Below are 7433 nucleotides of genomic sequence, written 5' to 3' on the forward strand. Positions count from 1 at the left end.
CACGAACCCGTGTCCCCTGCATCGGCAGGCGGACTCTCAACCACTGCGCCACCAGGGAAGCCCCAGATCATATGATTTTAAACTGTTTATCCTCGGGATTTGATGCATCTACTACAGAAGAAAAGAGTGAATAAACACATGAAAATGGCTTGGTGATATTTTTGAGTCTTTGGAGAAAGCTGCATTAGATGGGTCTGCAGCACAGAGCCGGGACCTGGACGGCGACAGAGGGAGAACCAGGTACTGCGGGAACCGGTCCCCCTCCCCGGCCACGGGCACCTTCCGCCCCTTCCGCAGCGGTCGTGCCTACCTTGAAGCATCAAGGTCACTGCTCGCGCTCAGCCTGGTCCAGGTTTCCGAAGCATCATCCTGACACTGGGGGGCGCCATCTCCTCACGTTGTCAACTCAGCCTCTGGCCTTGGAATCAATTTCTTTCTAGAGCTTTCGCCATTCAAACCCCCGTGTCACAGCTCACACAAGCAAGTATGAATCAGAGTATTGTGAGATTGACTAACAAACTGGCTCCTGAGAGATGCTCTAGTCCGGGCTCCTTGTGTTTCGGGGCTCAGACGGGTTCAGCTTCTTGTTATTGTCACCCAGCCTCAGTGGGGAAGCCGGTCTTAGGACCCCCAGGGACACTCCCCCTACCCCCCCATGTTCTTTGCAGTCGGCGCTGGCCCCGCCTCCTCCTCAGCGCTCACACTTCCCCGGGCTGGTTCGGCGTTTGCTTCCACAGGCTTTAGAGACCATCGCTCCTGGGTTAGAGCGGACCGAAGTCTTTCTTATCAAAGTCCTTTTTCTTTCTGGGTTTGGGGCAGTTCAGGGAAAAGTTATACCATTCAATGGGTGCCCTGTTCCGGGAGGTGGTAATGACGGAGGGAACGAGCAAATGATAAATGCAGAACATTCTTCTGTTTGTTGATTTGATAAAAATGTTGACAGTAGACAGTGTATGTTTGGGGGTCTTTCTGATATAATGAAGCGCTCTGCAGCTCCCATGCTTGCTTCTGTTTGGTGATCCAGCTGGGGCTCTGGGGGCGTGGGGAGGCCCTCGTTCCCTGCGGTTTGGTCATTGTCTGCTGTTCCTGCCGAGGTAGTGCCAGGCTCTGCGGCCCCGCGGCCTAGCGGGGGTTGGAATGCCAGCCCTGCCTCTCACCAGCTGGGAGGCTTGGGTGAGTCCCCTAACCGCTGTGCCTCGGTTTCCCCACCTGGCGAATGCAGATAGGAACCATACAGGTCATGGGAGTTAACCAGTGCGCCGTGGACTTGAACTGTTACTCTCCTCCTCAAGACCCTCTCTCTGAATAGCGTCTTTCCATAGAGAGGCAGGAGGGACACAAACCCGGGTCATTCTTCATTACGGAATTTTAATTCTTATTTTCATCTCCTTCCTGTGCTGTGGCCCAGAACGTAGAGCAGAGCTTCACTGTGGCTTCTGAAAGCTGGGAAATTGTTATTGTCAAAAGCAGCCCGTTTTCGAAGGAGCTTGCCTGCAGGGGGGAAGGGCCATAGCTGGTGAGTCCCAGCTGGGTCTCCTCATCTGGGAGGTTACAAGAGAAGACGGATTGGTGGTTTTAGAACAATCGGCTCTCAGGATATACTGGTGAACAAGAAAGCATTGAACACTGATTACTTAAAAAAAAAAAAAGCGGTATGTATATTTGGTGCAAGTAAAAATGTGAGAATAGCGAAGGCGTTGTAGGAGTTTGGTGTGGAAAAGGAAATTATTCGATAAAGAAAAAAATTACACATTTTTTTCTTTGCACAGTAATTTAGCTGTAGTAAAAGGGAAAATAAAAGTCAGGGAATGAAATGTATACAGACAGGAGGGGAAGAGCTCTCAGAACACGGGACACTGTGTGGTGCGGTCAGATTTCGAAATGCCCAGTAGAGAGATGGGGTCATTCTGGATCCCACAGTGGGATGCAGCACCCAACAAAGTGTTGATGAACCCTGGTGGCAGACCAACCACTGTGTCGTTTTTATCAATAAAGAAGCACACAGGGAGGAACGCTTAGTTTGAGGTTCCTGGTAAATCGGGCTGGAGCTGTTTGGGGTGGTGCACTTTAGTACAAGGAAGATGGAGAAGAACAGTGGCCAGTCCAGTCTCATGGAGCTGAGCGCCTGGGAACAGTGTAGATAAGGTGACTTGAGAATAAAGGAGGCTTTTTTCCACCTCCGAGTTTAAAGACAGCCACTGTCTCTGTAGCAAATGAATTAGTGTGACCTTGCAGATGGCCCTTGTGACCTGGAAGTGACAAGGAATAAGGAGACTTTTCATTTTGCTAACTGGGTACTGGGAAAGGAAGATCAAGATGGAGTCAGTATTGCTAAGAGAGCTCTCTGAAATGGAGCTGGGAGGCCACTGAGAGGGTGACTTGTGCATGTCTCAGCCTGGATGGAATCTGACCTTTGACTTGATCAAATCATCCAGAACATCTACCAGAAACTCATGACAGTCTATCTAGTTATCAGACCCCTACCCTAAAACAGATTATGATTCCATAAGGACAAATATTTTCTGATTTGCATCAGAGCCGATCATAATTCTCTCCAGGCAACTTTTTAACAACCTTGTGATTTTTGGATTTATAAGCCCCTGACTTTTTTGCTTCCCAGAACACTCTTTCCAAGTAACCTGAATCTGTGTCTCCCGAATTGCAATTCTTAAGACCCCCAAATAAACTCTTTTTCTTATTTGCAGCATCCTGCGTCATCATCATCATCATCATCATTATTATTATTGTTACTTCAGTTGACAGTACCTCCTAGGGGGAGACTGGTGACATATTTCTGTGGGTTTTTGATTCTGTGCTTTGAATTGCAAGTCTGAATAAGAACACTACCTATTTTGAGTTTTTCCATAACGGGGGAGTTATTGGTGGGGTGGTCTTTGGAGATAAAGGCCAATCTGCAGGAAAACTGAGTAGTTCAGATCATTTATACTATATGGCTTGAAGTGGGATAGAGGACCATCCCCTAATTCATTAACTCATTCTTTCAGGCATTAATTCATTTACCAAACATTAGCTGCATGTTAGAGATCATGATAGATGCTGTAGAGAATGAAGGCAACCAAGACAGACTTTGCCTTCAAGGAGCTGTTGCCAGCTCCCTTTGAATCAGTTTTTCATTTTTATTTTTTAAAAGATTTTGGCTGCACTGTGTGGCTTGTGGGATCTCAGTTCCCTGACCAGGGATTGAACCTGGGCCACAGCAGTGAAAGCACTGAATCCTAACCACTAGGCCACCAAGGAACTGCCAGTTTTTCACTTTTTAAAATGACCTTCCCTTTGTTCTACATATTGGAAAAGACATTGGTATGGTGTTTGGCTAAAAATCAAACTAACTAAATTGCAACATAATTTTATAAACTCTGGGCTGTCTTTAATCTTTAAATCTTTACATTTTGTAGGAATCCCTTCTACATCTGGGCTCCTAAGGGACAGCAACCTCCTCCTATCATATCTTGGCAACTAATTGAAGCAACGAAAGGGGAAGAAATGATAAAAATAAATCATTCCAGCTGGCAAAGCATCACTGTATAGTTCTCAAAGTGGCTGTTTATCAGAAATAAAGTTGATACCCTCTTGGTGGCACTGGATCAAATTGGTCCACTTAAAAAAAAAATAAATTTATTTATTTAATAAATTTATTGTTGAGCATGGGCTTTCTCTAGTTGCGGTGAGCGGGGGCTATTCTTCATTGTGGTGTGTGGGCTTCTCATTGTCATGGCTTCTCTTGCTGCAGAGCACAGGCTCTAGGCACGCAGGCTTCAGTAGTTGTGGCACGTGGGCTCAGTAGTGGTGGCTTGTGGGCTCTAGAGCTCAGGCTCAGTAGTTGTGGCGCACGGGCTTAGTTGCTCCACGGCATGTGGGATCTTCCCGGACCAGGGCTCGAACCCGTGTCCTTTGCATTGGCAGGCGGATTGTTAAACACTGCGCCACCAGGGAAGCCCCAAACTGGTCCACTTTTGACGATGACAAGAGGACCAACGTTCTTTCTTCTTGTGATCTGTGACAGTGCTGTGCACCCTGGAATCAGCAGAGTTTTTGTAATCCAGATTTGTTGACATTCTTGAAGCATGGAAATTTTCCTCATTTGTATTCCAACTCCAGAGGTTTCCTGAGAGAACATCCTAGAAGTAGCCTTTCGTGGTGGTAGCCATCAGTCCTGGCTACTGATTGGAATCAGTTTTGGAACTTAAAAAACTACAGATAGCCACTGAAGACATGTGAATTAGAATCTGTGTGTACATTTTATTTTAAATTAATTATTGAGCTTGAATGTTCAGTGATTGGACAGGGATTAAATAAATTGTAGTATGTCTAGATAGAATACCTTGCTGCCATTTAAAATTATAGTGAGGAATATTTGCTGAGCTGAGAACCTATTCATAATGCATTGCTAAGTTTAAAAAAAGCAGGCTGAAAAGAGCATTTGGTGTATAATCTGATGATATTTTGTTAAATAATCATTTTATTTGTATGCATCATACAAAAAGCCAGAAGGAACCGCACAAATACCGCCTAAGGTGGTAACCACTGTTAGTCTTTTCCTTGGTGCTTTTCTGTGTTTTCTAAGTTTTAAGCATCCATCGTGTATTGTTTTTGTACTGGGGAAAAATTCCTTCAATAAATGTTAGTGGTTTCCCCGTCAGGGACAATGTGGTGAGAAGGAACAAGGAAACTAGGATACACATGACTGTCTCATTCATTCATTCATTCGTGATTTCTATTTAGCTTTAAAATTTTTTCTATTAATGTTATTTAATGTTATTTTCTATGTATTAAGAAAAAAAATGTCTTAAGCACCTGCTGTGCGCTACACATGGACAGTTTTAGGCACTTGGGCTGCAGAGGCTCAGGTTCCTCAAGTCCAGCTTGCAAAAGAGGCTGCGAGGATCTCCTTGACGGGCACGTTCCCTCCCTGGAGGTGCCAGTGAAGTACATCTGGAGGGGGGCGGGGCTGGGCATTGCCTATGTTAAACAAACACCCTGTGTGGTTCTGACAGACTCTCTGGTCCCGTCCTTTGAGAACCTGTGAGGAGTGGGCCCTTGACCTTAAATAGCTTAAAGTCTAAAGATGATGAAAATGGCTAATGTGAAAACCTGATTTATTGGTTTCATCATGGAAACCAGGATGAAACCGACTAAGTTCCCCCAGGATGTCCTTGGACACATGCTCCTTAGCTGTCTTATTTTAGAATGCCACATGTCTAAGTGGGATGACAATCAAAACATACCCAGCCAGATTGGCAGCCTCCGTGAGGGTCGTTAGATGAGGCAAACACCTTCCTTCCTTAAGGACAGTCAGAGAGCAACAGCACGAGTCATGGCGATTCTGGCAGCAGCCACTACTTAGGAAGTGGTTAGCGCCTGCCAGCCACTTGTCTAAGCATTTTTAAAAATTTTTAAATTTTTTTATTTTTGGCTGTGTTGGGTCTTCATTGCTGCGCGCGAGCTTTCTCTAGTTGCGGCGAGCGGGGGCTACTCTACGCTGCCGTGCGTGGGCTTCCCATTGTGTTGGCTTCTCTTGTTGCGGAGCACGGGCTCTAGGTGTACGGGCTTCAGTAGTTGCGGCACGCAGGCTCAGTAGTTGTGGCGCATGGGCTTAGTTGCTCCACGGCATGTGGGATCTTCCCGGACCAGGGATCGAACCCGTGTCCCCTGCATTGGCAGGCAGATTCTTAACCACTGTGCCACCAGGGAAGCCCTGTCTAAGCATTTTATTGAATTCTCTCAAAAACCCAGAGGTTACCTACCCCATTTTACAGATGAGGAAACTGAGGTTTTAGAGAGATTAATTACCATGCCTGAGATTACGTGGCCAGTCAGTTGGCTTGTCTCCAAGAAAACCTGGGCTCAACTACTGTATTATCCAGCCTCAAACTCGACCCATGGCCACTGTGCAACCTCTCGTTGTGAGGCTGCCTCCAGGGCTCAAGAATATTGAGACTCAGGCAGCTTGCTGCTCGGCGACCCCGGTTGAACGTTTTCTGGTGTGAAATTATTAACTTCAACCTTCGAAAACTGTGCCCTTCATGGTCCCAGCCAGTACAAAGTTAAAAACACTTGATAAAATGCATAAAACACAGCCAGCAGCATATTTCCAAATCACGTTGTAAGCCAGGCAGCGTTCTCCTGAAACATTCTCGGGGGCAAAGCAGTTAAGAGAACTTCCACCGAAGTCTGTGGACTGGGGTGTCCATTGAACCAGGGAAAGCTGGGGATTTGGGGAGGCCAGCCCCCTGCAGTGGGAACAGCTAAGGGAGGGCTTTGGGAAATTTGGACAGTGACAAGGATGTAGGGAAATATACTACAGTGTTTGCCTAGGAGCGAAACTCACATATGAAAGAAAACCTATCTTCTACTCTACCCCAAGGCATGTTTTTTTTCCCACTCTTATTTGTAATACAATGATGGGGCATTATTATTATCTCAATTTTTAATTTACTGAGATATGGTTTACATACCATAAAATTCATGTACTCTTTTAAAATGTACTTATCAGTGGTTTTTAGTATATTCACAAGGCTGTGCAGCTATCACCACTATCTAATCCAAGAACATTTTCACCTGGCCAAAAAAGAAACTCCATACCCATTACAATCACCCCCCATTCTTTGCCCCCAACAGCCTCTGGCAAATTATGATGATTTTTAATGGTTATATCTTTTCAACTAGATTACAAGAGACCATGGAACTCATCACTCTTCCTGGCACAAAGTAGGTGCTCAGTAAACGTTTTTTTTCTTGGTGATAAAGTTCTCAACCTTCAGACTCTCCTTTCTTTTTTGGTCTGTGTGGTAATTTAAAAATTATGGTAAATGACTGGAAGAAGAAAACATGCAGCTGAGTTTTTCCCCCCTCCCCCTCCCATTTAGGAAGGCCTGAACTCAGAGGTCTCATGTCAACCAGATAAATGTTTTATTGGACTTTAAAAAATTCAGTTTGATTTAGGAAAAGACAAAGACATCTTGGGTCTTATAATGTAACACGAACATTGACAGTTCAGTGATAGTTCATGTTTTTCTGGCTCATAAAAATACAGTGAGGAAATGAACAGCTTGGACTGTGGGAAAAAGAGAAGTTATGCTGAAACTCTGATAGGCATGGGTCTGAATTGGTTGTTTATGGAGTGAAAAGCAGGTCACACACAAAGGCTGAGACGCAGCTTCCGTCATGCCTGGGAATCTACAAACTCAATGCCATCTCACTGGCAGAACATGAAAGCTAAAGATTATCCCCTAATCCTGTGGCATTTGCTGCTCAAAAATTCTCACTTGAAGTCACACACTCTTTGGAGATACAAATATTTTGTTTACCCCGGCAGTATGTATGGAAAAACTTGTCAGAATGTTGTCTATAATGGTTATCACGGATGAAGTGGGTTTTGTCACCATCCGGAATTGACCATCCTCTCTCCACCC

Source organism: Physeter macrocephalus, chromosome 8, assembly GCF_002837175.3.
Source record: "Physeter macrocephalus isolate SW-GA chromosome 8, ASM283717v5, whole genome shotgun sequence".
Lineage (NCBI taxonomy): Eukaryota > Metazoa > Chordata > Mammalia > Artiodactyla > Physeteridae > Physeter > Physeter macrocephalus.